A 21900-nucleotide genomic window follows, 5' to 3' on the forward strand; every position below is an offset into this window, starting at 1 on the left:
ATTCCAGAATACACTGACCTATTTGTCCATCTTTCCACTTGTGTGCTCAACTTTCACTTTTTGACTCAATGACCTACCAGTATTTCATTCATTCACTGACTTTTTCATTCATTTTTTGGCACTTCTGCTCACATACTGGCTTGTCCATTGTGCACACGCATGCACTATCTAATCTAGTCCCGCAGCCCTTGCTGTACGGCCCTGACTCGCATTCTTCTTCACATCTCCACTCTTTTTCTCATTCCTTTGTATCCTCAATGAATTCCACGGATTCACTAACTCACTACTTTATTCCTTCTTTACTTCGGTCATCATTGATTCAACTATTGATTCAACAAGTGTGTCCTGTAGGAGGTCTGTGTGCAAGGGGGAGACCATAAACGGGAAGACCCTGTTGCTGCTTCTTGGAGACGCGCTCTTGTGGGCCTGCCCCAGCTCAGGCGTTGTCTCTTTCATGAAGCACCAGATACTCACGATGGCACCAAGGGCTCCCTTCTCTGCCTCGGGAAAGTCCATTCTCTTGCCCAGTTTTCTTGTTACATTTATATCTGGGTCTCCATCTAGTTCCAAAGAGCTACCTGATGGCTGGAACTAGATCGGATTCAAGTACGAGTGGCATGGACGCAGACTCGTGTATTTCTCGAAATCAGCGCCTCAGAATCCGTCACATTACTATTCTCTCAAATACCAACAGTCAGAAAACTTAAAATATGGGGTCTAGGGGTTCCTCCCACTAATTCCTTGTGCTTAAGGTGGGGGGAGGATGGATAAAGCATGTAAGTAGCATGTAAAATACCCCAATCTTTCAGCACTATATTCAGAGTCATGCCATGGCAAGCACACTATGGAAATAAATGTTCAAAAGCTGTTTTAGGGCCTCCCCAGTGGCGCAGCGGTTGAGTGCTGGGTTGCAAAGTTGCCCGCAGCCTCTGCAGCGCCAGTTCGATCCCCAGCTGCTCCCCGGCCACTGGGGCCCAGATGGCGCGCAGATCTCTCCTGCTGCCCACTGCTCCCCTCAGCAGTGTACTTCAGTCCTTCTGCCTGCTCTGCTCCCCGCTCTGACTGTACCCAGTGCTTGTATAAATAAATAAAATAAAAAATAAATAAAATGAATAAATAAATAAATTTTAAAAAGCTGTTTTATATCCTAAGTGTCCCTGCTGCAGAAATGTAGTCATAATCCTTATTTTTTTTAAAAAAGCATTATTTTCATTACAGGGCCATGATTTGGTTTCTTCTCATTTAGTTTATAATAGGTTGACTTGCTAGACAATACCAACAATAGGAATCTAAGCAACGGCCACGAACCACAAAGTTATGGCAACATAAGCAGTGTAAATAAAATGGAAGGACAACAACAATGAAGATGTTAACATCTATCAATATCCCTGTGCTCAAGAGAGCAGATCACTCTCTTCAGTGAAATGGACCTCAGAGAAGCAAAATTGGGTTGACCCTTGTTTTTGGGATATGCTTGTCATTTAATCTTTATATATGGAGTTTCCCTGGTGATTCATTTAGTCAGGTATTCTTTTTTAAAGTTAACAGCAAAGAGGGTACTTTCGAAAAACAGGGGGGTTTTGCCGACTAAGGCTCTCACGTCCCCCTTGACAGAGTGGCAGACAGCTGGGCCTTCCACGAATAATTGTGACATTGGTCATGAATGACCACTGAATTATATGAACATATTTACTTTTAACTTGCTTAATTACTTATTGTTTAGAGCTAAATAATAAATCCCAATGAAAACACAAACAGCTCAAGAACAAAATTTTGGACTAAGAGTATAACGCCTATAATCTTAAGAAGCAGTCACCCAAATCTCCTTCTCAATGGAAATCTATTTCTTTCGACTTTGAAAAATAAATGAACTGTGACCTCATCAGGAAAAATTCTTATCACTGGCCCATGCACGGCCTTTGACATGGTTTTAGGAATGCATTAAGCATTTATTTTTTAAAAAGTAATATAGTCATCATCCATAAATAAAATGGCCAAATCAAGCATAAGAATTTAATCAATTACCGTGATCTCTGCTCCCCCAGGGACACAGGTTAACAGTGAGGCGCTTCATCATGAAGTTACTGGGAGAGCCAAGGTGCAGTCATTCTGGGGTATAAAAGCAGATGTAAAACAGAATAAAATATACCCATCGTTGGTTCATACTTGCCCTCATTTATATTTGCTTAATTTTAACTTTTTGTTCTTCATGAATCAAACATTGGGAAATCCACCGCAAACTAAGAGCAGAACAGTGACTATTAAATATGTGGATTCAGCTGCTCACTACACAAAGGGTTACCAGCTTTCATCCATCTTTGCTCTTTATGGATGGAGATATTTCAGAACTGCACTAATAGCCTTTTTGTTTCATAAAACAGCCTCAAAATTGGTCCATGTTGTTATTTTCTTTGACTTATTTATTTTTCCAGTCATTTAGTCATTAGTAATATAAAATCAATATACATGAACCCTCTTGTGTCTCAGAATTAGATTCTTGAACTATCCTAAGATCTTTCTCTCAAAAAAGCACACACTAGCTTTGCAACGGACCTCAGTGGTTCAACAAGAACTGATCATAATTTCTATTCAGATGCATTCCATTCACATCATTGGCCCAGGCACAGTACCAGTGCACTTAATTGAAATGATTTTTAGATGTTACATGAACAACCATGAACCCACATTCTAACTCTACACTAGAATACGATTCCCCATTTAAGTAACAGTTTGGATCTTTATCAGGAGGGAGATGTTTAAATGATCAATGGACACACATAAGATGGGACACAAAGTTTAGATATAAGCTAAGTCAAGCTTTTCTCTTATACTTCATCTGTGTTAAATTGGATTGATCATGAACTTTGGTTCAAAATACATTCTCATCACAGATTCATGAATGACCTTTTAAAATTTAATTACATTTTTTCTTGTTTAATGACACAATGGAAACCCACAATGAACCTAACCACCCAAACCAAGAACTCTATGACTTACATAGTCAATTCCTTGCCCAGAGGAATGAGGCAAAAGTCTTCATGGCAGGACGACCGAATTAGCCAAGACGCGTCACCCTGTGGGATGCAAAGAGAGTGTGAATAAATGAAAAGGTCCAGGCTTAGGTTTTAATTCGGTGAACATGATGGAACCATGAAATTAATTAAAAACAATAATTTATGCCACGTCCTCCTCTCTGCCTCAACAATGGATCCCCATTATTAATGTATTCAGTGATCCATTTAATAATATAATATATCGAACATCCTTAAACTAACTAAACCCAACATAAGAACCGACCCTGTGTCCATCACCCACATAGCTAAGAGGTCAGTAGTTCTTTTGTGAAAAGGTGTCTGTGTGTGGAATTAGAATGATTGTGAACTTCAGTCTGTGACTCAACCTCATTAGTGTCCCCAGGTGACCCTCCAGGATTATGCTTCACCATGCACTGATACCTGCAGACCGCCGACTAGATTACCCGATCAAAGACAGTTGTGGAATATTACTCACAATGGCCTACAAAGATCTTGATCACTTTGGAATTATTGTCAGTTTCAGTGTGTCCATTCTGTGGAGTAGAAAGCAGATGGCAAAAAAATAAAGAAGTGATATCCCATTGTGGTTTTGATTTGTATTTCCTGTATAACAAGTGATAGTGAGCCTTTTTTCTCACATGCTGGGGCTGTCTGTATGCCTTTTTTGGAGAAGTATCTATAGGTCCTTTGCCCATATTTTAATCAGATGGTTTGTTGTTGAGTTGTATGGAGCGGGTAGAGGGGGGTGACTGTGATAAAGCAATGTCACTAGAACTTCAGCGATGGGTGTGTGAAACAAGCAAGTATTAAGGTGCAATGCTGTATTCCCCAAATTAAATATTTTTGTAAACAAATTGTAAATCAAAAATATGATTTGAATAATTAAAATAAATATGCATTCTATTATAACTTTAAAAATGTCAATAAAATATGTGAGAGCATCTTTTGCAAACAAGGGGGAAATATTATGCTCTCCATTGACCCTGGCTTACCCCCCACCCCCCGGTTGATCGGCTATCACTATTGATTTATAAATGAAATTATTTCTCTTTCTCTTAATAAAATAAAAAAACTCACTTGAAACAAGAACACTGACTACTATATAGTCTCTGTCTATATAACTGTTACTCAAAGAGATAACATCCCTGGTTTGCTTATCAGTGAACCGTAATGAATGCATTTTAGGATGACGTTGATGATAACAGAAACTTCTCCAAAGAGGAAATGCAAATGGCCAATAGGCATATGAAAAAATGTTCAACCTAATTTGTAATCAGGGAAATGCAAATCAAAACTACAATGAGATACCATCTTATACCAGTGAGAATGGCACATATTAAAAAAATTGGCAAGGATGTGGCAAAAATGGAACTCTCCTGCACTGCTGGTGGGAGTGCAAAATGGTCCAACCACTATGGAGAGCTATGTCGAGATTCCTCGACCTACTAAGGATAGTAGCTTCCATATGATCCAGCAATTCCACTCCTAGGTATTTACCCAAATGACACAGAAACATTAATTCAAAAGGGCACCTGCCCCCCTATGTTAATAGTAGCACTATTAACAATAGCTAAGCTATGGAAACAACCCAAATGCCCAAAAATAGATGGCTGGATCAAGAAGATGTGGTACATATACACAACGGAATGTTACTCAGCAATCAAAAAAGATAAACTCATGCAATTTGCAGCAACATGGATGGAGCTGGAAGGGATCATGCTCAGCGAAATAAACCAGAAAGAAAAAGAAAAATACCAGATGGTCTCACTCATAGCAGGACTTTAGAAAACCTAAATAAGGGACCAGGAAAAAGACTAATTAAAATAAAAAAAGACTAATTATAATAAAAAATCAAAACCAACAAGCAACTATAAACCAGAGACACACTAAGGCGGGCGGGGGAGGGATTAGGGTTAAAATAAGGGGGATACAATTGTATGGGGAATATAACCAAAATGAAAATACATACATTGTGCAAAAATGAAAAATGTTGTAAGAATTATATAAAATAAAATATATTAAACATTGAAAAAAAGAATTCAAAAGTTGTATTAATTGAGAACACCTTAATCCTTGGTGTAGAACAAGTCTCTGCTCTATTTAAAACCCTGTGTATTATGTAGCCACTTACCTGTGTTTTATAACATAAGCAATACCCAAGAGAGAACCACCCACCAAGAACGAGACCCCTGGGTGCTCCCGGCAGAGGTCTGCGGGATTCTGACCCAGACACTATATATAAATCTTTAAAAACAACAATTTCATAGCAGTGAACAATACTTGATTCTATTTCTTATTAATTCTTTCACTCATAAATTAATTTTAACAAAGAAATGAAACAATGTTCAAATGATTGGAAACCCAGTATAGAAATGCTCTTGTGCATATCTGCTTGGATTCCCTTACCCAAATGTTCTGTCTTAGGAGAGCTCTCCTGACACTGGTTAAATCACCATTATTTCGAGACATACTCATTTTTTTGGCCCACACTTTTGAACTATTGATTATTATAGACTTATTTATTCATTATTATGATAAAATTGGAATCTTTGCACACTCAAGACAACATTACTGAATAAGAGTAACACATGTGCCGTTGCTGTTTAACTGAAGGGAGCTTGGTGCCCACAATATAAGCTCCTGATAAATAACACACATCTGTCACTGGTCCTCTTAACATATATATATATATATATATATATATATATATATATATAGTTCTTCACCTTTTATTTTTATTTCCTCTTTTATAACAATATATATTGTTTCTTTTTAGTAATAAAACGAATAACCATTGGACCAAAGACAGCTCACGATGTGAACCTCAGCAATTTAATATCTATCTAGATGTACAACATTCTGAGTGATAAAAAACAAAACATCATTTCCTCAAAACTAAGCTGGTACCAACACTTGCCTCACTGCATATGTTAGACTCTGTCTAGGCATAGCCACGTTCTTATTCACTGACTCTTATTAAACCCCTCATGCATTAATGCATGCAAAATAACACCTTCATTATCCATGAACAAGAAGTAGTAATTGAAAAATTCTAAAAACCATGGATAGGATCATTTCCAGTGGTCCAGTGGTGGGATAGACTAGATTTCTTTGTGTATTGGGCCTCAGGTGGCCAGAAGCTCATTATTCACCATCCGTGATTCACACACCCCTGTCATCATCAACATCCACACTCATGAATACTTCTTGTTATTTATATTTTATCTACCAATTTATTCAATGATTTACTGCCTAGTAAAAAATGTACATGAATCAGAAAAAAAAGAGTGAGAGCCTTGATATCCCTAACATGTGTCTATAAAATCATTCTTTGTAAACCGTAGATCTTTCTGGTATTAACCAGTGTTCCACTTACGCACTCAAAAGTTCTGTGTCCATCCCATTTTCATTAATGGAATATGTTTAGCCTACTTTGATTATATTTTCTACTCTTCCACCACCCAGATCAAGGCAGGACGTTTGACTTTCACTCACATGGGCCTCCATGTTCTAAAGCAATCATTGAGCTCATGCCCAGGGCAGAATGGTGTAGTGCATGAAGCAGGGCCCATTCCAGGAGCATGAGGCAGAACAGGAGATAAAACTGGAGATTTTCTATCCATGTGTATTTCATTTATATAATCCTTTAGTATTTATTAATTTATGGTAATATCTGTTTACTTACCTCTTAGTAAAACAAATGTTGAACTTATAACTGACCCGAACATGACAGTGATCACTCATCAATAGTTGTGACCTTCAGTGAAAGGAGCAAACATCCTTGTTTCCTCTGTTGTCTACTCCAAATTAGATCAGTACTAATTCTTTCCCTGCCACATATTTTAATAATTGGAATATGGCCACATTAACCATTTAAATTTTTATTGATTCTTTTATAGTAGCAGAATCATAATCCATGAGCCATAAAATTAAAGGCACAGGATTTTAAATAGCTTTAACATCCATCGATATGATTATTTTCCAACAGGGAAGGAGAATGGATTTTTATTGCACTGGACCTCAGAGTTCCAGACACAGGACAGTCACTGACTGAGATTCATGGCACCAGTGTCATCGCTGACCCAGGTGTGGCACCAGCATCTTCCTAATTCACATCTACCTGAATATTATTAATTCATAAATCTTTATTGTTTCACTAATAGCAATAAACTAAATACCTAAAGAAATAGAGACAAGATCTATGACTATTACTCACGTTGGCCTCCATGTTGATAAAGCAGAGATGTACCTTAAGGCTCTCAATCACAAAAGAGCGTGTCAGTCAGTTCCCGCGTGTCCATTCTAAGGGGTACAGAGCAGAGGAGGCAGTAACAAAAGTTGGTGATACTCTCTGCACTGGTCTTTGCAGCCTACCTTTCAGTTAGTCATTTAAGTAACTCCCTTTTTGGGAGGCCATTTATTTTATCCTATCTAAGTGAATAAAAATATTGGTCTTGCCACTGACACAAACATGAATTTACTATTAATACCGTCTGCATTATCCTTAGTCGAGGAGGAAACAGCATCTGCCATTTCTATCTTCACAGCCATCAGTTCATTCAATATACAGAATAGTGTTTCTTGCCTGGCCACGTATTTTGAACACTGGACAATGCTGAACCTTACTCATCCTTACTTATCAACATGTTTTAAATGTTCTTGCATTTATTACCTGATTTTAAGAATAGTTTCAAAATGCATGAACACAAATACCAAAGACAGAATCTTTATATACTCCTGACATGTAGCAAGAGGATCCCTTCAAAATGGGGAATGGGGCCTCCCTGGTGGGGCAAGGGGTTAAGACGCAACCTATGAATCTATTCGCAGCCACTGCAGCACAAGTTTGATCCCTGGCCAGGAAGCTACCTACATGGTGCAGCAGAGCTCTCCTGACTTGCCTGCTGTTCCCCTCAGCAGTATATTTCAGTCAGTCTGCCTGTTCTGTTCCCCACTCTGTCTCTGGCAAATCCTCTCACCCCCTGCACCTCTGACCTGTACCCCAGTTCTTGTATGCATAAATAAATTTATTTTTCAAAAAACAACAAAAAAAATGAGAATGGACTGGGTTTATTCTGCGTCGTAACTGAGTGTCCCAGACACATCGTATTCATGATACACAACTCAGAGGCCTCCAGTGGTCATCATTGGTCAGGGCTGACTCAACTCCTCGGTCTTCATTTCTGCGGTATTTATTAATTTATTATTTAATTCACCAGTAATAACTTTTAAACACCATGATTCACAAAAACCCAAAAAGAACCATGGTATTGCTAACCTTGCATTAATCAGCTTCAGTTTTTCACACATGCACTCACATATGCACACACGCATAATGTATTATATTAATGTAACATGATATGATATTATCATATATAACCCACATTTATCATGGGACTACAGTTGGTCTTTTTTTTTAAATGGTTAACTTTTTTTTTAAGATTTATTTATTTATGCATACAAGAACTGGGGTACAGGCCAAAGGTGTGGGGGGTGAGAGGATTCACCAGAGGCAGAGTGGGGAGAAGAACAGGCAGACGGACTGAAATACACTGCTGAGGGGAGCAGCGGGCAAGACAGGAGAGGTCTGCTGTGCCATCTGGATTGTTCTCTGGCTCGTCGGGGATCCAACTCATGCTGCAGAGGCTGCGGATCAGTTCATAGTGCTGTGCTTAACCCCTTGAGCCAGTCTTATTTCATATCTCAGAATTTTTGTTGACATAGTGAATACCCTCAAACAAGGAACCCAGACTAGGATAAAATCTTTGATTGTAACTCACGTGGTTCCCGTGATCCCAGCAAATGGAAATGACCATGAGTTCTTGACCATGGGAAAACCCTGAAGCCAGTTCAGGTGTGCTCATTCTGAGGCATGTGGAGAAGAAAAGGCAATTTAAAAATCACTCGTCTCCAATGATCCTTGTCTTTCACCTCTAATTTAGACAGTCAATTATGCAATCATTAATTTCAAGTATATTTATCTCATTTTCTCTGAAGAAAAGCAGCAATTTCAAACTTGCCATGGACCCAGAATATAAACAATGCCTTGATTTATATTGTCTACACTGTCCTTCACCTGAGGCAGAACAGACATTTATCACTTACTTCTCAGTGACTTTGATGTGTTCAACACATAAATAATATTTCTTGCCTAATCACACATTTATATAATTGGACAATACTTCACTCCTTTTATCTTTATAGATTCTTTCCTTTATCCAATTATAAAAATGGAGTGAAAATGCATGAATGCCAGATCCAAAAAAACCCATGTATTTCATATTCCTGACATCTGATGCAGGGCCCCTTGGAAGTGTCTTGCATGCATAAATAAATAAATGAGCCCCTTGGACTCATTTTCTTCATTAGACCCCAGCATTCCACATATGTCCTTTGCACCTGACTCCTACGCTGCCAGCGAGTGCTGAGCCAGTATCATCCCTCCTCTTCATTTCTATGTTTACTGATCCAATAATTAACTCACTAATAATTTTCATCACTGAGTCACTAAACCCAAGGGTCCCTAATCTACATATATCATAATGCTCACATTAATACAGTTTTCATTACTTTTGCTCAGTTTTATTTACAAAGAGTCATGTCCATTTTATAGGCATCACTAGTAAATAATTGGCCAACTTTGAGTTCTTCCCACGCTTTCTAACAATCTTCAGAATACTCTTAACCAAACTACCTAAACCAAGACAAGAACTTGGATTCCTACTCACACAGGTCTTTGTGATCCAACAACAGATGTGGCCAGGAGGCCCTGCCAGGGAGGAGGCTTAAATCAGTTTGAAGTCATCCATTCTGAGGAGTGCAAAGCAGAGCATATATTCAAAAGTCAGAAATGTTGATTTCCATTGATCTTTGATTTCTATATTTTAGTTGCTCATTTAGACAGTACTAATTTTTCATAAATATATTTTTAATCCTAAAAAAGGAACAATCTCAAACATGGAATAAAAACAGAATAAAGGGCTTCCCAGGTGGGGCAGCAGGTTGAGTGCCACTCTGTGAAGTTTCTGGAAGCCCCTGTAGCACGGGTTCAATTCCCAGCTGGCCAGGGAGAAACCCACATGGCGCGGCAGACCTCTCCATCCTCGCCCGCTGCTCCCCTCAGCAGTGTCTTTGGTCTGTCTGCCTGTTCTGCTCCCCGCTCTGACTCTGGTGAATTCTCTCACCTTCCTGTGCCTCTGACCTATACCCCAGTTCTTGTATAAATAAATACATCTTTAAAAAAAAAGCAGAATAAAATTTGATTCTAAATCTTAGAGTAACAATCTTGAGTCACTCATTTCTTAATAAGCATGAGTATTATCAGCTTGGACTGCTTCTATTTTTTGTCTCACCACATGTTCATAGTTGGAAATTCTTGACTCCCTGCTTCTTTATGAGTTTCTATTTGTTGAATGGATCGATTATTGCTCCATACATGGAGTAATGATAAATCTAAAACAAATCCAAAATAAGAACAAGACGCTGTATGTGCCTGATAGCTGTCTACAGGGCCACTGCAAGCAGGGGGAATGCACTAGTTGTTGGTGGTGCTCAGAGTCCCACACACAATGTTATCAGTCATCCAGGCACCAGCCAAGGTCATTGGTCATTTCACATTTTCTTCATTTGCTTCCCCATTTGTGTTGACTAAGTCACTAATTCAAATACACACACACACACACACACACACATTAATTTAAAACAAATTCAAGCAAACACAAGAGCCAGAACCTTGAATAGCCCAAACATCTGTCTATGGAATACCAAACTTATTTATCAATGTCACACATTCACAATCAATTGGCAGATTGTCTCCTACAAGGCCATGGGTGACTTTGTGATTACGTTTAGACTTGTAGTACTGCCATGGCTACTCTGATACGAGAACTGAAATCAAAAAAAGAACTCTGACTATGCCTCATCTAGTTCTTTTTACCAACATTGAGGCAACATAATCTTGGTCACAGTGGCCTAAAGGCTGCTCCAGGCATGCAGCCTACAGAGCCCCAAGCTGAGAAACAATGATACAAAGAGCATGGTGTTCTCCCATGCCCTGACTTCAATTCTTCCTGGGCACAGTCAGCCACACAGCACTCACTTACTCACGGTGGGACTTACTTCTCCCTCCAGATCATCACTTGCAAACTTAGGAGAATACCTGTCAAACCTGCAAATGACCTTGCAATAACTCTTCTGCACCTTTGGGCAAATAACCTTAAGAAAGCAACATTGCAACCAATAAAATGACTTGAGCTATTACTTACATGACCCCATCCAGCAGACACAGCACTCGAGACCAGGGGCGCCAAGACTAGGGGTGCCAAGATGGGGTGGGGTTCGGGGAGGTGATGCAGACCAGAGGGACCAGCTCCTCTGCATACATTCTGAGTCAAGGGTGGACAGGAGACAAAGCATTGATACCTAATTAGCATGGATCACTGCTTTCTTCATTTCATTAGCTCAGCATTTAAGCATTTATTAATTTTTTCATAGCATGTACTTTATTATTTTGGCAGAAGGGAAAACTCAATCTTGAGATTGACCCAGAAAAGTAAGCCTAGCATCGTGACTGGTGTCTACATGACCCTCCACCATGGGGCCTTCCCCTTCTTGGGAGGCATCGTGGTCCTAGTTTAATTGCGTCTTTGGCCTCACCACCCTGGCTCCTCACTGGAAACGCCTCACCCCTGTTCCAGAGGGAGGCACCTGCTCCGCGCTGGACCTCAGAGTTTCAGACTTGTCTTCATCGCCTGTGACTCCTACCGTCACGTGTGTCATCATTGGTCCACCGCCGGAACTACCTTTTCTTCCCCCATTTCTACATTTGTACCAGTTAAGTCATTTATTCACTAATAAAATAAGGCTTATAAAAAAAATCAAGAACAAGAATCTTGATTATTTCTTTTTTTTTTTTTTTCACAGAATCGCTTCATATAGAGGCTCACCTTCTATTAACTGACCTTACCTTCTATTAACTGACCTCAGCCCTGTACACTATTGATTAATCAACAGTGATTCATATGATAGTAATGACTGGGCCATAGTAAATTTTTTAATTAATTTAATACTTTTAAAATAAAATAATATCATAAGGGGCCTCCCTGGTGGCGCAAGGGGTTAAGATGCAACCTATAGAGCTATCCGCAGCCATTGCAGCACGAGTTCAATCCCCGGCCAGGGAGCAGCCCACATAGCACAACAGACCTCTCCTGACTTGCCTGCTGCTCCCCTCAGCATTGTGCTTTGGTCAGTCTGCCTATTCTGTTCCCCGCTCTGTCTCTGATGAATCCTCTCACCCCCCACACCTCTGGCCTGTACCCCAGCATGTGTATGCATAGATAAATAAATCTTTAAAAAAAATAAAATAATCATAAATACCCTTAGACAAATGATTCGGTTCAGTACAAGACTGACCATTACTCACCCTCGTGTCCTCCACACAGAGGCCCCAGGATTTCCTGACCATGGCAGATGCTACAATCGACTCCAGCATCTGTAAAGAAGAGAACCCAAAAGACAAGTAAAAATATTAGGGCTTCCACCCCACCGAGTCACAGTTTCTACCATCCATGTATAGTCATTAGCAGTGCATTCATTGATGGTAATATTTATTTTTCCCTTGTTAAATCAAATGTCAATGTTTAACCCATCAGTAACTATTATAACTGCCGATGTCACTCTTATCCCAAACTAAAACTATCCTTGAATATAGTGACATTTGTCTACCCCATCACCGCTCACAATGTATCTCTCTCACTGATAACAGCACATGTTCCTGGAGATAGTAACACAATATTCACATCAACACCATGTTGCTTTTAAACAGTGAATGGCGATCATTGATCACATCACCCAGTTTAATAACACAGTGAAAAATCTCTTTTAGAAACTACAAAACCAAGAAAAGAACTTGCCCACGCCTCACACTGCTCTCCACACTCATGAAGCATCGATGCAAAGGCAGGGTCCGTGGCCACAGAGGATGCCACAGCAGCTCCACACGCCCAGGCTGCCGAGCAGAAGACAGAAAGCGGGACAAAGTCGAGGCATTATGCTCGTCATCTTTACAGTTCGTTTAGGCAGTCGTTTTGGCTGGGAGTGAAATGGGATCATGCATATTTTCATTTCTCATCAGTAAATGTACGCGTTGATCTTGTCGTTGACAAGATAAATATTGACTGGCTTATCGCTAATTATACATCGTTGTCAAAGGAAACACCATGTACATGTGTTCCCTAATAAGGATTTCTTTTCAATACATGTTAATAGTATTTGCCTAACCACACATCTTTATAATTGGACAATCTTTTATCTCTCCCATCTTTATCTATTTATGTTTATTAATTGTTCATTGAACTAATATTAATAATGGAAAATGCATGACTATAAAGCTCAAAACAATGTCATTGCATGTTTCTGACTTCTGACTACAGAATCACTTCCCAGAGCAAGGATCACTTCCCTGGCAACAGACAAGGACCCACGCGTGGGGGACCCCAGGTATCCATACACTCATTGAGCCTGCCTGACACGCCACCAGTGGTACCACCCATCCCATACAGTCTCTCTTTTTATTTTTTTTTTAAAGATTTATTTCTTTATTTTATACAATAACTGGGGTAGAGGTCAGAAGCATGGGAGTATGAGAGAATTCACCAGAGCCAGAGCGGGGAGCAGAACAGGCAGACAAACCAAAGACACTGCTGAGGGGAGCAGAAGGCGAGGCAGGAGAGGTCTTCTGAGCCATGTGGGGTTCTCCCTGGCCGGCGGGGAATCGAACCAGTGCTACAGAGGCTGTGGACAGCTTCGCAGCGTGGCGCTCAACCACTGCGCCACCAGGGAGGCCCTGTCCCTCTTTTTACACTCATTTCTACGTTGTCCATTGACTCATTCATTAATTCACTAACAGAATGACTTCCACATCAAAATTTACATACCCGATATTCTTTTTTTTAAGTATATAACCCATCTACCTGTATGTTTCTAAGATTTTTTTATTTATGCATACAAGAACTGGGTTATAGGTCAGAGATGTGGGGGGGTGAGAGGATTCACCAGAGACAGAGTGGGGAACAGAACAGGCAGATTGACTGAAATACACTGCTGAGGGGAACAGCAGGTCAGGAGAGGCCTGCTGCACCATGTGGGTATCTCCCTGGCGGGGAATCAAACTCATGCTGCAGTAGCTGCGGACATCTTCAGAGGTTAACCCCTTGTCTTAACCCCTTGCGCCACCAAGGAGGTCCTATGTGGTTCTTTTTAATAACACACTAAATACCCTGAAGAAAATCACTGAAATTCATACAAGAACTTTAGCTCTTACTTACACTGGCTTCGGGGCTCCTAACACAGAGAGGTTCTCAGAGAGGTGACCATGCTGGCCACCCAGGGACAATCAGGTCGCAGGTGTCCATCCTGAGGACCACAAAGGACAGCAGGTGACAAAAAAATGAAGACCTGTCCCCATGGATCCCCTTTCTACACGTTTCATTAAATCATTCCTTTAGGTGTTTATTGTTAATTATACCAATATTATGAATTACAGTAAATTGTGCCTAGGTCCTTTTATATTAACAAGTGAACAAAAGCAAATTTGAGTCTGACCCATAATAAAACTGACTCTTAATTATCTGCATTTATATGGTCATCAGTCAAAGAGGTGACGCTCTTGACCCGTTTATTCTTGTTTAAGTTGGACAGTCCTTCACCCTTTAAAATGTTATGTTTTACTTAAGTAAAACAAAAAATAATGACATTGACACAAAAAATTTCTCTAATGGGTCTTTAATTAATTAATTAATAAGAATAACTCTAAAAAGATCTTCATTAAATATATCCCTTACATCTATCACAGAGTCAAATACAGAGAGAACATGCTAGGTATTGTGTTCCGTGTTGGCATCCAGACACGCAATGTTTATCATGTAAAATTCACGTGCTAGAGCCAACACCATGGATCCACGACTGCCGTATTTCTTATTATCCCCACAGACAATGTGTCTACTAATTAATTAATATACGTGTGTAAAATATAAGATCATTTACTGTCCTTAATATCTATCATTGCAATCTTTCCCACAAAGACTAGCTCTTTCAAAAACTCACCTTGAATTTACATGTATGGACTGATCCACAAAATTGTCTCCATTAATATTTGACATAGGCATGTTTTTCCTTTTTGGGGTATATTTAATATTTTGAAAATATAGTAACTACTCTTCAACAAATGACTCAAATTAAATGAGTGACTTTTACTCATATTTGGCCTCCGTGACCCTGCAACACAGATGCAACCAGACAGCCTGTGACCTGGGAAAGTCATACTCTCCCGAGGGCATCCATGCTGAGGAGTAGAGAGCAGGGCAGGCAATAATCAAATAAGATGCCTTTGCATGGAGAGAACCCACATTTCTAGGTGCTGGACCTCAGAGTTCCAGACACGGGCCATTCATGATCCACGACTCCTACGCCAGCGATTGTCATCATGGAGCCAGAAAGACCACCTTCTCCCCTCCCACTTCTGCTCTCTTCACTGCTTTATTTGTTAGTTTACCAATTATAATTTCAAATGCTATCAAAAAGGCCTTGAGATCTCTAGTAGGGAACTAGAATTGTTCTCACAACAAAATATATCTGTCATTAATCATCCTTAGTTTTTCATAGATGTAGTAAGATAATACTTCATATTAATCATATAATTGTTACTATAATACAGGTCACTTCTGATTATACTTTTTACTACTACATTAAACAACCTTATTAAAAACACCACCAGAATGAAGAACTTGTACCACTACTCACATTTGTCCCCAGAGCCCACAAAGAATGGTCAGCTGAGTCATGGTTCAGGAGAAGAACGGGCCTGGGAGCCGCTGCTGGAGAGGGCAGAGCAGAGCGGGTAACAGGAGGTGACACTCCCACTGATGGCTGCCACCCACCAATCATGGGGCCAGGGCGGAGCCAATCATCTGACATGGTGTGAACATGTTTTTCCTTAAAGAACACAAACAACTTTGATCTTGCATCCAATCTAAATATTATTTATTCTGAATATCATTTATTATATTTTTCTGCCTGTATGGTCCTTAGTCATACGGGCACCAGTCAAGCACCATTCACTTCAAATGGAAATTCAGATTTTTAGCTACATACGTAAATATACAGTAAAATATAAATATGAGTACTTCTTGCTTCATTACATATTTATCTAATTGAACAACGATGTCCACTTATCTTTATTTCCTTATGTGGTTAGAGTTTTATCAAAGTACATTAATACAATGCAAATGTGTGTGCACAAAGGCCAAAACCAAGGCCCTCGGACATTCCTGATCCCTGCCTACAGGCTCTCCCAAACACTGGACTGGACAAGCTTTCTTTTTTGCTGGACCTCAGATTCTACTCACAGCCATCGCGTCTGACTCGTATACCACCAGAGCTTACTATCGATCCAATATGGCCCCTCTTTAGTTTCACTCCATTCTAATTCTAATGGAAAAATCATTAATTCACTAACAATAATTTCTAAATGCTATAGCTAACAAAAACCTTAGAAGAGTTTTGATATTCTTAATCCGTGCATAATTGGTTCTCACATCAATATCTTTCATTCATTATTCTTAGATTTTCCTATGCAGATTAATAAACATTTTGCTTCACATATTCCATATTTACCACTGTCACATACTACTTCTTTAATTATATTTCACACTTTTTAATAATGCAGCAAATTACCATTAAGAAACCACACTTGGAGCAAGAAACAACCTCAACTGTGACTCACATTTATCTTCATCTTTCTATTGAACGTAGAAACCACCACAGAGCTCGTGCCCACAGGGGAGGCCTGGGTCAGCCCCACTGAGTCCACTCTGAGGGGTGCAGAGAAGAGCAGACAATAAAAAATTTGATACCTAATCTCTGCATCCCATACATACACTTTGTAATAACTTTAATTATTCATCTTTCATGTCTCCACATACGTTCATAGACAAGGCCTTACCTTATGCATCTTTAATTTTTATATTTATTTAACATTTCTATAATTATATGATATTTATATATAACATAAGTATCATTATATTTAACATTCTATCTCTACCACTAATAACATAGTTATATATATGAAATCAATACAAAAGTATGACTTCATACATACCTAACATCTCCCTATAGAAAAACTTCATCTATTAACTCAACAGTACTTCTTGCATAACCCAGAATTTTTATAATTGGCTAATGCTTCACTCCATATATATCTATTATTTCATTGTGCCAATTATAAAAACAGAAAGTGTGTGAACATTAAATCTCAACACAAGACCCTTGTATATTCCTGACAGGTGTCTACGGGATCCCTGAAAACAAAGGAAACCACTAGGTTTCCTTCGTGTTGGACCTCAGATTTCACGCGTAGTCATCGTGTCTGACTCGTACGCCACCAGTGGTCATCATCGATCCAATATGGTCCCTCTTTTCCTTCGCTAATTTCTACTGGTCTACTGACTAGGTCATTAGTCAGTGAATCATGATTTCACAAACTTAGTACCCCAAAAAGGCACTAATCTCACTAACTTGTATCTGGACCGGTTCTTGCCACAGTATAGCCCTCTCATTAAGAATCCAAAATTCTACCTATACATCGATCCATGAATGGTTCATATTGACATAGGACTGATCAATGGGCTATAGCTGATCTTTGATTCCTGATGGCATTTTATAAAAACACCTCCCAAAAATAAAATGACTGCAACACAAAACAGAGCTTAACTAACCCTCACCTGGATCTCTGAGCTTCTGGCACAGAGATGCGATCATGGGGCCCATCACCATGACTAAATTCTTGAATCCGTTCAATGTGGCCCTTATGAGGACCAATGCACAGTTAAAAATTAAAAAAAAAAAAATCCATTAGTACTTCATTTTCACATTACATTTACTGAATCATTTGGGTATCTAAATATTTTTGGTAATGTAGATACCATTTTTCCTTCACAAAAGAACATCCTCAAACTTGAGAGATCCCCAAACAGTAACACTGACAACTATCCATATCTCTGTGTTCTTTAAACAGATAAGACCCTGAATCAGGTTTTTCTTAATGAGCTTTAGTGTTTTCAATATTTACTAATATTTCTTGCCTCACTACATGTGCACAGTTGCACAGGCTCAACCTTTATTCTTCATCTACTATTTATATTTCTACAGTGTTTCTATCACTAATCCATTAATAGCAATTAAAGTCAATCTATTAACCCAAAATAAGGACATGATTTGTGTACATTCCCAACATCTGTCTGCAGGATCAAACACAGAGAGGGAATCCCCAGCAGCACGGGGCCGTGCGTCCCACCGAGTGACACATCGGCTCACTGGAAAACCACTTTGTCTTCATTTGATCTGCATCTTTGTCTATTAAATAATTCATTCCATGATAATAATAAATACATGAGTCACATAAACTGAAGAACAGGATATGTGAATATCCCTAACTTCTAGCTGGGGAATCACCACCAATAGAGAACAGATGACTTTCAATAATCAGTATGAATGAAACACAGCATCAATGAATCAGTATCAGGTCAGCATTATGCTTATAACAACTGATGATACAATTTCTGGAGTTTGGTATACTGAAAATATTTATATTCTTACATTTATAATAATTGATGATTACACATACTTGATGTTTATATATGATTGGTATGGTTCTGTTTAAGTCAAACACTTGATTATATTGATTTGATCCTTACATAGCCCAAACAAAGACCAGGCCTTTGACTGCGTGCGACTCACCTGGTGTCTCTTGAAAAACAGAGAGGAACGTAACAGCCTTGCCTCTGGCGCCATAAGCCGGATTGCAGGCCGCAGAATGCCAGGCAGAGGTGCTGGTGAAAGGACAATACTTTGCCCTGATTTACAGCCCCACCGCTCATTTCCAGTCACTAGACATCATTAGTCGTGATAATATTTACTTTTATTTTAATAAACAGCAGCTGTGGAAATGATCAACGGTTATATTTCATTATCTCTATCAACGTATTAAACGATGTGACAATCCTGGTCCATCTATTAACCACCTTAATGTATAAGATATTTGCTCACCAAGCTACACATTTATCAAATAATAGCATCCACCAGCTTCATCTTCATTCGTCTATGCATTTCTTGTGTAGTCTGTCCTTGGTACTTTATAAATATAATTTAAATTGATGAACACAAAGGCCAAGAAACATTCTAAGGGTCGTGCTGACCTCTCTCTAGAGGGTCCTACCACACAGGGCCGGACGGCACACCTGTGTTGGCTCAGAGTCCAGCATACAGTTCACTGCAAGTAGCGCGGACACCAGAAGTCACCATCACACATATTCCTAATCAGCCCTCTTTCCTTTTACTCTCATAACAATTAATAACAATAAATGCACATTCATTGTTTAAATAAGAACCAGATCATTCATCACTCCTAACATGCATCCGTAAAATAATTTCCACATAAAATAAATCTCATTTTTCAATAATTGTGCTCAGTGTTACATTTATGGATTAATCAACATGTGCTTCATATCATATTTAATACTATTGGCATATTTCCCCTTCCTTGATTATATTATATTTGGTATTTCAATTACACAGTGAATGTCCTTGAACAAACCACTCAACGAAGACGAGACCACTGACTGTTACTCACGGGGAGGCCAAGCAGGGGACACGCAGGGGCCGCAAGGGCTGCTCTCCTGGGAGATGTTACAGTCACAGCAGTGTCCATGCTGAGGAGGACAGAGCAGAGCAGGCATAAGAGGGGAGGTGCCCACCCTGGACTGGCTCCCTGCCCCCATCACCCAGGCATCTAGCTGCCATCACCACTGGGCTGAGTTCACTCCCTGTGAGGACACAAACCACCTGGAACTTGCCCTGACCCAGAACACCAGCCCTGCGTGACTCACACGTCCAGGTCACCCTCAGGGGAAGAGGGCAACCAGGGCCCCACCTGTCTCTCTCTGAACATCGGGGCTCTCACACTATTGTCACACAGGACCTCAACGAGTCAGTGTGATGGTACCCTGAGTTTGTTACAAAGTCCCCTCCTCCCACCTTCCCAGCTCAGTCATAGCAAGAGAAGGAAATGCATGAAGAGAAAGGTCTCACTTCTAGTCTCTCGGACCTCAGAGTTCCAGACACAGGCCATTCATGATCCTCGACTCATACGCCGGCAGTTGTCATCATCGGTCCAGAAAGACCACCTTCTCTGCACCACTTCTTCTTGCTTATTGCTTCAGTCACCAGCGCACTAACCTGAAACCTCCAACCCCACCAGTCACAAACCCCAAAGGCCTCGTGACCCCTGACATGGACCCACAGGCCTCTATCTGCGTCTGTGGTTAACCAGCCCACTGTGGACATGAGGCTGAGCCAGTGTATCGCCTCCTACTGATCCCATATTTCTCTCCAGGACTCACTTGACCATCAGTGTTCATAGCTCCTGCTCTTTGTTAATGTGCTGATGCCCTTAAACACAACACCAGAAGCAAGTCAAGAACTGGGCTTATTACTCACATTTGTCTCCAGGCTCCTGAAAGAGAGAGGCCAGCCCAGGGCTTGGGATCAAGGTGACTCCTTCAGTGGGGAGGACAGTGCTGGCTCTGCGGAGTAGAAAGCAGAGCAGGTGGTCACACGCGATGAGACTCTCTCTAAGGAGTCTTGCTTTTCCCTTCATGTAACTAGTTTTTTGGGTGATCACTAATTGGGTATAAATCTATCTTCTCCTAAGAAAGCAAACAATTTTATGTTTGTCACGAATCTAGAATCCAAACAGTGTCTATGTCCATATTATCCTTAGTCATAGGAGTAACAGTCAGTTACCATTTATTTCTAATTAAATGTCAATTTTCTGATATTGCATTAATAGTCTATCTTGCCTCATTATATATTTTTATAATTGGACAAAGCTTCACACCATTCATCTTTATTTTGTTTATATATTTAATTATAGATACTTATTCATCCAATCATAATAATATAACGACCACGTGTGAAGACTGATCATAAACAACATCCTTTTATATTCCTGACGTCTGTGTGGGTGAGTCCCACAGAGAATGGGGATGGGCGGGGTCTCCTGTGCTGGACCTCAGATTTCACATGTAGTCATCGAATCCAACTTGTACGCCACCGGGGCTCATCATCGATCCAATATGGTCCCTGCTCTGCGTCACTTCTTCCTAAATGTTGATTAAATCATAAATTCACCAAAATAATGTTAAATGCTATAATTTCCATCAAACAAGGATTTGTATGCACCTAATACGTATACTCATTGTATATCAATATATATTATTCATTATAACCTTAGTTTCACATATACATGGTAATCAACATTTGATATATCCCACACTTATCACTGAGATACAACTGTTGTCTTTAATTATATTTTGTACTTTTAAATAGTACACTGAATAACATTAAGAAAAAATGGAAGGCCAGAAAAGAACTTTAAACTACAACTCACACTGATCCCAGAGCTCCTGCTGTGTCAAGCACAGGCCTCGTGACCATGGAAGACCTTAAATCAGCTCAGATGCATCCATCCTGAGGCAGACAGAGCAGAGCTAATGATAGGGAAAGACACCTCATCACCACTCATCCTTAATTTATATATATCAGTGACTCAACATTCAATATTATTGATTTTCATAATATTTATGAATTTATGGATTTCATTTAGAAATGCATGAACTTTTCAGACTGTAAGTTCTTTTCTTTTGATCAGTGGAACAACCTAAATCTTGAGCCTCACAAGTAAGTGCACTCTTACTTCTCCATATCTACATGATGCTTAACCAAAGAGGTAATTCCCTTTGACCCATTT

At 39.7% G+C, this 21900-nt stretch overlaps 1 long non-coding RNA gene and 8 other non-coding genes across 52 annotated transcripts in view; all 9 read right to left on the reverse strand.

Annotated features, from left to right (window-relative positions):
• Window positions 1–21900, reverse strand: part of LOC129145311 (uncharacterized) — a 116447-nt gene that overhangs the window by 7015 nt on the left and 87532 nt on the right. For 34 of the 44 annotated variants that reach the window (XR_008550732.1, XR_008550728.1, XR_008550726.1 and 31 more), the window contains 15 exons: window positions 21541–21640; window positions 20181–21253; window positions 17816–19801; window positions 16819–16906; window positions 15837–16028; window positions 14363–14450; window positions 12961–13044; window positions 12460–12528; window positions 11300–11419; window positions 9764–9845; window positions 8816–8900; window positions 7252–7337; window positions 3511–3568; window positions 2998–3074; window positions 2026–2109 (listed from right to left, as the gene is read on the reverse strand). This is a non-coding gene — a long non-coding RNA (uncharacterized LOC129145311). The other 10 variants (XR_008550685.1, XR_008550716.1, XR_008550721.1 and 7 more) reach the window with 10 other exon arrangements.
• LOC119239639 (small nucleolar RNA SNORD113/SNORD114 family) lies at window positions 7049–7120 on the reverse strand. The gene has a single exon (XR_005123918.1). It is a non-coding gene; the product is annotated as a small nucleolar RNA SNORD113/SNORD114 family (small nucleolar RNA).
• LOC119239635 (small nucleolar RNA SNORD113/SNORD114 family) lies at window positions 8116–8189 on the reverse strand. Its single transcript, XR_005123915.1, has one exon. It is a non-coding gene; the product is annotated as a small nucleolar RNA SNORD113/SNORD114 family (small nucleolar RNA).
• Window positions 11752–11823, reverse strand: LOC119239633 (small nucleolar RNA SNORD113/SNORD114 family). Its single transcript, XR_005123913.1, has one exon. It is a non-coding gene; the product is annotated as a small nucleolar RNA SNORD113/SNORD114 family (small nucleolar RNA).
• LOC119239623 (small nucleolar RNA SNORD113/SNORD114 family) lies at window positions 15454–15528 on the reverse strand. Its single transcript, XR_005123904.1, has one exon. It is a non-coding gene; the product is annotated as a small nucleolar RNA SNORD113/SNORD114 family (small nucleolar RNA).
• Window positions 16420–16488, reverse strand: LOC119239641 (small nucleolar RNA SNORD113/SNORD114 family). The gene has a single exon (XR_005123920.1). It is a non-coding gene; the product is annotated as a small nucleolar RNA SNORD113/SNORD114 family (small nucleolar RNA).
• LOC119239618 (small nucleolar RNA SNORD113/SNORD114 family) lies at window positions 17428–17496 on the reverse strand. The gene has a single exon (XR_005123899.1). It is a non-coding gene; the product is annotated as a small nucleolar RNA SNORD113/SNORD114 family (small nucleolar RNA).
• Window positions 20191–20265, reverse strand: LOC119239617 (small nucleolar RNA SNORD113/SNORD114 family). The gene has a single exon (XR_005123898.1). It is a non-coding gene; the product is annotated as a small nucleolar RNA SNORD113/SNORD114 family (small nucleolar RNA).
• Window positions 21156–21224, reverse strand: LOC119239634 (small nucleolar RNA SNORD113/SNORD114 family). Its single transcript, XR_005123914.1, has one exon. It is a non-coding gene; the product is annotated as a small nucleolar RNA SNORD113/SNORD114 family (small nucleolar RNA).

Source organism: Talpa occidentalis, unplaced genomic scaffold (assembly GCF_014898055.3).
Source record: "Talpa occidentalis isolate TD23 unplaced genomic scaffold, MPIMG_talOcc4v2.1 talOcc4.11, whole genome shotgun sequence".
In the NCBI taxonomy this organism is placed as follows: domain Eukaryota; kingdom Metazoa; phylum Chordata; class Mammalia; order Eulipotyphla; family Talpidae; genus Talpa; species Talpa occidentalis.